Source organism: Lygodium microphyllum, chromosome 28, assembly GCF_053477565.2.
Source record: "Lygodium microphyllum isolate KBCC chromosome 28, Lygodium_microphyllum_v1.1.10, whole genome shotgun sequence".
Classification (NCBI taxonomy): Eukaryota; Viridiplantae; Streptophyta; class Polypodiopsida; order Schizaeales; family Lygodiaceae; genus Lygodium; species Lygodium microphyllum.
The window spans coordinates 57086597-57097750 of NC_141162.1; positions in this window are offsets into that span (position 1 = coordinate 57086597).

The window sequence follows — 11154 nt, forward strand, 5'->3', positions numbered from 1 at the left end:
AAAACTGGGCCTTTTCCTGAGTGCGTGTAGAAAACTTCCACCTCCAAAACGGGCCCCGAAATGGCCTCAAATCAAAAAACAAAGCAACCAAGGGCTAAAGCCCAATCCCGCAGCATATACTGCTCTCCTGCTGCACCGCGAAGGGTGTCTCAATCTGAGACAATGCACTCTTGCACTTTCCGGCTATGCTACCTGTAGAGACTTGCTCCCAGAACAGAAAAATGAAAGCAACACTGGTCCTCTTACCAGAACACCGCGAACTTGGCTTGCTTTCTTGAGCTCCTTACCACAAACAAGGCTCTGATACCATGTCAAGATTGTGGGAGAGAAGGAAGGAGTCTCACTTGTAGCTTTCTTGCTTGCACAATGGAGGAATACGCACAGAGGTGGAGGCTGAAAACAGTTTTCCTCTTCTTAGTTTGTGTAAGCCAAAAGAACTCTAGTACAAAGAAATAGAAGAACCCTATATATGGGTCTCAAACCAAACTCAACTAACTAAGGTGGCATACTAACTGAGCCACAAACTAGAGTAGATAAGGATAGCTGTCATGTAGCTATTATTCATGTGCGGTGTACCAACCGCATCTGTAACTGACAAGTCGTTGACATAAATGCACAACGGTCACCCTGGCATATCACGAGTGGAGCTCAATATCTCAACATTCTTACCCAATCCCAATCCTAATTGCACTAGGCCGACAACGTTTGGTCCTAGGGATTCCAAACTCAAACCGAGTTTTAACATTAAGTCGGTCAATCCTTAGGGTAGAGTCCCTAGATCGTTATTTGCATGAGCATCCATTTGACCCACACATTCCGTGAATGTGGGTAGGACCTTTGGGTTTGAGGGTTTCGACCTGGCGACAAGTGCGAAACTAGGCCAAATCCTTAACGTGGTAAACCCTAGTTAGCACTTGGGGTATTTATTGTATTGACTAAACCATGCCTATACGAATCCCTTGCGGGCTAGGTGATTTAGATGATTCGATCTACTTGTCTTGCAACAAGGACGAGCCTTTCCTAGAGATGATAAACTTGATCTAAGGAGAAGAATAGTTGCAAACTGTCACAATACACGTAAACATGTGATTCATTGCTTCTACGTACCACTAGATTTGCAATAGCCCTATCCTTTCTTGCTAAAACAAAAACGCAGGATAATTTGCAGAATAACTTTAATAGGCCCTACTAGGACTTACATCAAAGAATCATGCCTACAACTTTTTTTCTCTACCCTTTAGAATCTCATGCTTTGATAAACCATGCAACCTTTCCTAAATGCAACTCTTGATGAATGAATTTTTCTCATGACGAATATGCAACAAGCAACCTTCTCCTAGCTACAACGTAGTTCATGAAGTTCATGCAAACTAAAGCTAGTGTTAACTTATTCCATTTTACAAGCACATGCCACATGCAAGTCCATAGAATCATTTTTGTGCTCTGCTATTTCTTTTTGAATAACATCCTACGGGTGTTAACGATTTTTCCTCATGAATCATTACAAGGCAGATATTGCCTAAAATGCAACATACGCTTCTTCCTTCCATGTCCAGTCACAAATGCACTTATCAATTTCATTCCTTTGCCCTAAGTAATAGGCATTTAGGCTCATTACTTTGGAATTGTACCAAAATAGCAACATGGAGCTAATCTCCTAAGACGAACAACTCTGGAAATGCAAATAATCCAATTGCGTGACATGCACCATTCCTTATCTATCGTTTATCAAATGTACTTTTATTACTATTACTTGAACTAAAGATAAGCGAGAAATGCATTATCCCTATGCTAGGTGAATTAGAAACATGCATAAGTGCTTTAAAGCATTTCTTTATGTGGAAAATAAATTTGTGGAACCTGGGTTTGTGGATCTGTGGTGATGTCCACGTGAATGTTAGGGTAAGAACCTCTTGCAGGCGCGCCTTGCGACTTCTTGGGGGCCATCATAGGCATGATTACGGACTTCGCGGATCAGCCTCACTTCTACGCGTTCTCCAAACAGCCTCAAGAAGTGCCTTCTCCCTCGTACGCAGGAGATTCTTTCACTGAAATTCGGATCTTTGAAAAGCCAAGGGCTTGTGGACTTTGGGCTTATGGGAAGGCTTGTGGGAATGGGGGCTTTACGAGAAGGCTTGTGGAAATGGAGCTTTACGAGAAGGCTTGTGGGGATGGGGGCTTTTATGAGACTGATTTAAAAACCGGGGAGGGTGCGTGGAAACAAGACCCAAAGGCCTTATCCTTTAGAAGCTTCTTAGAGAAGCTTCTAAGAAGCTTCTGAACTTGAGCAGGCCCGATGTGGAAGAAAGGAGCCCAATGATTGGGTAGATGATTCCGTTGATGAAGGGAGGGGATTATGAGGACAATGGCAAGGGAAAAAATGGCGGCAGCAGTAGCACCGTAGGCAGTAGCAGTCGGCGGCCCTGGGAGTGGTGACGGTCAACCTCGCGGCGGTGTCTCCAGCACGGTGGCCACGGCAGCATTCTCCTCCTTATCCTTCTTCAGCACAACCCTCCACTTCCCTCTCTGAACGTCTACTCCTCCCCTTTCGATCCTCCCATTCAGCAGCCTCGTCCCTAATGTGTCCTACTCTCTCTCTTCTCTCCTCAACATGGTGATGGCAGCAGCCATTCGTCCCATCCTCCTTATCCCCCACTAAGGGGTGTTCTTATATAGGCTTAAAGGGGGAGAGGGAAACTCGTCCACGTGGGTTGTGCATGGCTTCCTCCCTCATGCAACCCACACCACTAACCTAGCCCATTCCTCCCCACACTCCCCTCTCCTCCAACCATGTATCGGCTGGGGGATTTAGTAAAAAGTTTTGCATTATTTTTATCATTATCCATTTTCCCCCCCTCCAAAAGGGTCTTTCCCTACGGTTATGCAGTCTTGAATCCCCGGGCTTGATTTCACAATGCGAAGGCCTCATTTTTGCACGTGCGGGGTACGGATTAAACTGGCGGTAAATACAATGTGGGAGATAACCTTGCACAGGTTTTATGCGGCGTGCGGGGAGTCAGGTTTAGTAATATTTTCGAGCGAGAATATTACACCGTAGCTTAAGGACTCCTTGGCTAGGCATTACAACTTGTTGATCATCAAGTACATGACTAGGATTAGGTACATACTTCTTCAGTAGGCTGATATGAAATACATTATGAACCTTTAGATTCTCAGGGAGTTGAAGTCTTTAAGCATTAGGTCCTAGGCACTTGAGGATCTTGTAAGGTCCACAATACCTTGGACTTAGCTTCTTGCATTCACCCAAGGATAGGGAACTCTTCTTTGGGCATACGCGAATGAAGACCATATCTTCTTCAGCAAAGGATCTATCTTGATGTTTCAAATCCGCGTATGCCTTCTGTCTATCCTTTGCGGCTTGGATGTCCTGTCTTATTGACTTCATTTGGTCATCCATATCTTCTAGCATCTGCTTTGAAGCTTCAACTCTTAGGGTTGGATTTGAGAAGTTTAAACGATTTTGATAATCGTGCCCATACAATGCTTGAAAAGAGATCATCTCAATGCTTTGTTGGTAGGAAGCATTGTAGGCAAACTTAACCAGTGGCAAGTATTGAATTCACTTTTTTGGTTCACGGCAACAGTGTGCCCTTAGCATATCCTCGATGACTTCGTTGACTCGCTCCATTTGACAATCCGTTTGAGGATGGTAAGCTGTATTAAAATAGAGCTGAGTCCCAATGGCTTCGAAGATAGCTCTCTAGAAGTGTGATGTGAAGAGAGAGTCACGAACTAATGATTCTTTTGGGTAACCCATGCAGTTTGAATATCTCCTTGATGAACAATCTTGCAATGTCTGAGGCTTTATAGTTTATCTTAACAGGGATAAGGTGTGCAACCTTGGTGAGCATATCCACCAAAACCATAATGGAGTTGTATCCTCCCTGAACTTGGGGCAGGCCAACAACAAAATCCATACTAATGAATTCCCATTTCATTTGGGGAATGTCAAGTGGTTGCAACTTCCTTGGCATTTTAACATGTTTGGCTTTAATGCATTGACAAGACAAACATTCAGTGACATATACGAGAATGTCACCTTTAAGCCTCTCCCAATAGTAGCTCTTTCTGACTGCATTGAGGGTCTTGGCATAGCTAGGATGTCCTGAAAAAGGGGAGTCATGAGCTTCTCAAAGTATCTTGTGCTTGAGTGACTGGCTTGCCAGTATATATAATCTCGTTCTATAGTAGACAAGTCCACTATTGATGGAGAATTCTTGATACTTTGCATGTAGCTTCGGGTCTTGATCCTTGATAGAGATCTCCCTTCGCATTTTCTTGTAAGTTGGATCATGGCATGCCTCTTCTCTAACTAGCTCAAGTATTGGGTTGTTTGGCATGGATACCTTTGTGGCTAGAGATCTAGGTGTCGATAGATCTTGCAAGATTAGAGAATTTAGAAATGCCTTGTGACTAAGTGCATCGGCAACTACATTCTCCTTTCTAGGCCAGTATTTGATTTCAAAGTCATATTCCTCCAACACTTCAATCCATCGGTATTGCCTCATGTTGAGCTCATTCTAGGTAAAGATCCATTTGATACTTTTATGATCCATCACCAGGGTAAACTTGTTACTCAGTAGGTAGTGTCTTCAAAGCTTGAGAGCATGGATGACAGCTAACAACTCCAGATCATCCGGTAGCATAATTCCTCTCATGGCTCTTCAGTTTCCCTGAAGAATATGCTACATGATGACCTTCTTACATAAGCACGCATCCTAATGCAAGTGTGCTAGCATTAGTTACTACTTCAAACTCCTTATTGAGGTTCGGAAGTTGTAGGATAGGTGATGATACCAAACTTTGCTTTAGTCTATCAAAGCTAGATTGTTCAGCAGTTGACCATACAATCGATGTTTGCTTCTTCAATAGATCCGTCAAAGGCGCTGCAATCAAAGTATAGTTTTTGATCAAGACCCTGTACCATCCTGTCAATCCAAGAAAACTATGTGTTTCTTTGACAGTTGTTGGTATTGGCCACTCCAGAACATCTCTGACTTTGGCCGGTCTACTGAAATTCCTTCCGCTGATACAATAAACCCCAGATACTCAATCTATCACTTGAAGAATTCACACTTCTTCTTCTTGGCATAAAGCTTCTGTGCCCTCATCCTCTCAAGGACAATGCGAAGGTGGGGTTCATGATTCTCTTCCTATTTGGAGTAGACTAAGGTATCGTCGAAGAAGATGAGTATGAAGTCATCAAGATATGGCCTAAAGCTGCATTAACCTATTGAAGGTGGCAAGTGCATTCGTCAGCCCGAATGACATGACCACGAACTCAAAATGTCCATATCTTGTGCTGAATGACGTCTTTGGGATATCCACTTTCTTGATCCTTATCTGATAGTATCTAGACCTGAGATCAATCTTGGAGAAGATCTTCACACCTTGAAGATGGTCAAGAAGTTCATCTATTCTTGGAATAGGGTACTTGTTCTTAATGGTTGATTGATTCAACCCTCTGTAATCAATACATAGTCGAAGTGTTCCATCCTTCTTCTTCTAGAACAGCATTGGAGCTCCCTATGGCGAACTGCTAGGATGAATGTAGCCTTGGTCTAACAGTTGTTTGAGTTTCTCCTTCAACTCAATTCCTTCTGGGATGGACATTCTATATGGCCTCTTCGCAATGGGTGCAGCTCCTGGCACTAGCTTGATTTCATGATCAACTTCCCTTTAAGGCGGAAGTTCTGTCAGCTCTTCAGGAAATACATCCACGTACTTCTTTAGCCATGAAGGTTCTTCACTAGACTCATGATTCTGATCTAGCTTATTTAGCTTAATCAAGTAGAAAGGTAGTCCCTTTCTGACTCCCTTTATTATTCGAGATGCTTTGGCCAATTGAATTTTTGGCTTTCTAGTCTCTCCTTGAGTTGTGACCAATTTCCCTTCAGAGTTTCGAAAGGAAACTTGCCTCTTTCCACAATGAATGTGGGCATCATTAGGTTTAAGCCAATCCATTCTGAGCAAACACTCATGGATACCCAGGTTCATAACCCTGAATCTCACCGAAGTCGACTTTCCTCCCAGTAAGAATTACATTACATGTCCACTTCAGCTTTTAGCCAAGATACCAAATCACTTTACTTCTTTATCAATATTCACGGTCAAGGAAATCATTGATAAGAAAAAGTCTTATTTTCATTCATATGGGCATAGCCTTTTCGGAGTACAATTATTTCTTGGGAAGATGGAACAAGCTGATACATTAATTCATGGAGAATAAGATTGTGTTACATTCAGCTACTAGAACTGAGTAATAGTATGGATTGGGGTCATAGATTTTCAGGAATCGATAGGTCATTGGAAGTTTAGGGTATCCTTTCCTTTGATACCCGTTCTTTTCATAACATCCCAACACCTTGATCCTGTCGGCAGGGATTACTCGAGTCACTTCCTCCTACACATACTTATTCTGCTTGACCTTCCGGCCTCCGACATGTATGGTTGTGTTTGTGTGAGCCTCAACAAAGATGAACAGCTTCACAATCTTTAAGTCCTCCATCCACTTGATTCTCTTCAAGTTGGTTTGAAGGTATGTAAGTTGGTGGGCAGCTGTGTAATAGATCCCTAAAACACCCATCCATCTCCGTTCCATGTACAAGGTGATGGATTGTAGATGCGGTCTAAGATATTCATCATATCGATCCTCCATCAATAATCTGAGGCATGCATCGCGGTCATAAACATGACCTTGAACACCAAGAATCTGTTCCATGCTTCATGACTCTGCAAGTCAGCATTGATGAGTGAGTAAGGAGACGATATTAACATTAGCTCTACTTTTCCTCATTACATTTTCTTGAAAACATTAGCTCCTTGTTGGTTTGCTCTGATACCAACTGTAACGTGTCCACCTGGTCACTTGCAGGACACGTCTTAGCAGCCCATCGGGAAGAGAGTCCAGAAAGCGTGCCTGGCACTCCCACAGAATGTCACGGGGTTTGTGATCTAGGTCTTCCCAAATCTACCACGAAGCGGAAGCATTCCGGTCATTCCCACTTAGGACCGACCTGAATCAGGGTTTTCCTAGTGGTCAAATTCCTAGAACATCAACATGTCGAACCCCAGGTGAACTACTTTACGCAGAAACGTCAGGGTCGAAGCGGATTCATGTTGAACTTGGTTCAAGGAGAATGGGAAACAAGAGGGATGCAAAGCTTGACCTCTCTGCCCATAAGGCATAGTCCCATTCCGTTCCCCTAAAACAACACAAATTGGGACTCTAGTATCCTAGATTCTAGGTCAACGTTCCTTGCTGTTCATTTCCTTCGAGAAAAGTTCTCGACCAACCGGGACCACCCATCCGTAGGATGGACCCATGCCCACATCCACCGCGCTTTCCTCAGGGTTTCTTTATTGTCTAATTACCTACCACATTTAGTTGGATAGGCATAAAACAACTTCCTTAATTATTCAATTAGTCACCGGTTCCTTTACGTAATCTTAGCACTGACATAGAAAAACAGTGTCAAACAAGTTTCTTTTCAACAAGTGATCTTATTTATCTTTGAAAAACATCATATAATCCAGCCCGTAGGCTAATCCATAATCCACCTGAAGGAAATCCATAATCCGTCTGAAGGCAATCCAGCAATCCACAAGGATTACTAATACAAGATTCTGTCCATAGACTAGTATGGGGGTCTCGAGATCCAATCTCGAGTCATGTCGGCCTCTTGTGTAGGGCCCAGAAGGGAAGGGATTTATGGCCAGAGCCCCCCCTGGCACCCCAGCGTCCTCCTGCTCCAAGTAGCGCCCAACGGAGAGACCTCTCGCGATGAATTTTGTCCACGTTCCCGGTGCGGCTAACAACCCCCTTGGTTAGGGTTAGGCAGACAGCCAGGGATAAGTGATGATGCCTCTCCCTCCAGGCCTTCAACCTGAAGCATTAATTATATTTCCACCTTTAATTCTTTGAGCAAAGCAATACAAACAGTGCTCCTAACTTATACAAACACAAACAATCTAGTGGTCGTTTTATTTGGCCAACTGCTAAGGAGTGAATCCTTTTCTCCGAATGCGTCTAGCATCTGATCCGGGATCAATTGCGACTTGGCAAGATCCTCAAGGGTTTGTTTGTTTACCCTTTGTCCTTGGGTTAGGGTCATACCCTGTCAACCCAAATTAACCAACACCTTAGGTTTCTTAAAAATAGACAATAAATCCTAGTGACCTTGTTGCTATAACTTGATTTATCAATTGCTCGTTACCCTAACTTGGCAACTCAGTAGCAGGATTACTCATCCTCTTGCAAGTTAGACTTGTGCTAGAACCTGCCAACCTTGTTCTAAGGAGTGGCAACTCCACTTTGTGATTTAACACAAAACCATGCGACTTTGCAATCTTGTTGCATAGGAGTCACATCTAACTTGTGGGTTCAATCTCCCATCAATAACGTTCCTTGGTCAAGAAGTATGTTTAATTAAGATGTAGGGTTTGGGGTGTCTTCTTACCCAACCCAATCCCTAACCTTTCAAGGTCACCACGCTTGGTTCTAGGGGTTCTAACTCAATCAGAGTTTAGTATTAGGTCGATCGATCCTTAGGGTAAAACCCTAGATTGTTAGTGTATGGGCGTCCAATTAACCCAAACATTTCGTGAATGTAGGTAAGACCTTTGGGTTTGAAGGTCTCGACTTGGTGTCCCAAGTGCGATACGAGGCAAAATTTTTAATGTGCTAAACCCTAGCTAGCACTTTGTGGTGTTCATTGTACTAACTAGTTATGCTTATACGAATCCCTTGAGGGTTATACCCTTACAAGTGATCTAACCAAATTGGCCTACTTATATTGCGACAAGAAACGATCTCTTCTTAGAGATGCTTAACTTGTTCTAAAGGTGTAAATAGTTGCAAGACATCACATTACATGTAAATATGTGATTCATTACCTCTATGTACTATAAGGTTTGCAATTACCCTTTTCTTTTCTTGCTAAAGTCATGAGGAATGACAAATTTTGAAGATAACTTGCATAAAACCTACAAAGATTTACATCAAGGAACTATGCCTACAACCTTTCATTTAATGCGATTGAATTTCATGCTTTGATATGATATGCAATCTTTCTAGATACAACTTCGATGAATGTACCGCGCAACCTTAATCCATTCTACAAGTGTCTTCACATGCAACATGCAAGTCCATGGTTTCATTTTCATGCCATGCAGTTGTTTGGACAACATCTAACGGATGTTAACGACTTTCTCATGCGAATCACAACAAAGAAGTTATTGCCTAAATGCAATATATGCTTGTTCTTTCCGTGGCCAATCAAGGATGCATTTAAACAATTTCATCCTTTAAACCTAAGCAATATGTGTTTAGACTTGTCACTTTAGAAATGCTAGAAAAGGCAACATGCTACTAAGCTCGTAAGACGGATAAGTAATTTACATTCATAACTTTGGAAATGCATGCCATGCAAAATTTTTCATAGATCTTCCAAGGGGATAAATTCCCAAATGTATTTTAACTAGGCTACGTGAATTTGAAACATGCGTAAATTCTTCCTTCCCATGAAATTTATCATGCTTAATTTCATTTCTTTTTCATGGAATTAAACTCGTAGAACCTGGGCTTGTGGGCTTGTAGGAATGTCCATGCGTATGCTTGGGGAAGAGACTTCCACGTGTGCGCCTTGCATATTTTGTTTTGGAGCCATCGTTGATGTTGTGGAATTTGGACTCCGCGGTTTGTCCTTGCCTCTGTGCAATTTCCCAAGCTTGGGCAAAACAGCCTCAAGTCTATCTACTTCCCCTTTGCACAAGAATTTGGGCTTATGAGCCTGGTTTCTAAAACCGGGGAGGCTCGTGGAAACGGGGCTTATGGGAGCCCAACCTTAGAAGCTTCTGCCTTTTACAGAAAGCGTGGAAGGGGGTAATGATTGAAGGGGGAAAATTAATGACGGGGGGGGGGGATTTTATGATGATAAGGCGGTGGTATGGGCAGCGGCCTGACGGACAGTGGGCATAGCAGGGCGGCGAGTTGGCTACAGCATGACGTCATGGCTCCTTCCTTCCTTCTCTTTCTTCATTCGTCAACACCACGGTAGCCTCTGGCTCGTACTCCCTTCCTGCCACAGGGGGGGTCATATAGCCTAAGGGGGGGGAGAGGTAGCCACACACGTGGCCTATGCATGCCTCCCCCTTCCTCATTCTCCCACACACCACACTCCTCCGTAACTCACTCCTCCACAGACTCCCTCTCCCCCCTGCCATGCATCGGCTGAGGGGAAGGGTAATTGATTTAAAAAAATTGCCTAAATTTTACCCATTATCCAATTGTCCCTATTTTCCAAGAAGGGTGTTCTCACATGGCTTTGCGGTCTTCAAGCTCGACCTTAATTTGCACAACGCGAAGCCGAAATTTAACAGGGTGCGCAGAGGGAACACTTGGCCATCGACATAATTTGATGTGGGGGATTATTTTATACTACTTTTGCGCACGATGTGCGGGTTCTATAGTCATCTTAATATTTCGAGTGGAAATATTACAGCCTTAGGACTGATAACCCCACGTCCTTCACCCGAAAGGAGAATTTAAAAAAAAATACAAGTCTCTATTCGTGTTTTGCATAAGCATGTTGAAATGAACTCCCAAATGCAAAGGCTTGCTTTGCAGCATTGTATTGTCTAGGAAAGATACGCCTCCAAATTGCATGGCATCATGATCAGTTTAGTTGTGCTGCTAGGGATTCATCTTGAAGATAGCTATCAACCGTAGTTACAAAATACAAAAAAAATTTCAAGAGCCGTTCAATAAAAATGAACACTATACACGCAAGGATATGGCTCAACTCAACTTAGTTAGGGTTTAAAATAAACTAAGCCGACCTATAGTTACTTCATAGGGGGATGGAATGAAGAAAATTCCCTACCCTTCGAAGGATATTGGAGATTACCGCTAGGGCGAGAAGGACAAACGCTTGGGTCAAGAGAGAGACCCCACCTTAGCAGATGTCTCGATTCTAAATTAAAAAAACAAAAAAAGAGATTGTGTAACCCCAAAACTCATAAATGAGCATAGTGAATCACATTTAACTTTTGGAGGGTGCACCAAACCACCCCCATCTAGTCATCAACCCTAGCCAAGCGGGTTCCAAATAGCCGTGACGGGAACATGGACCG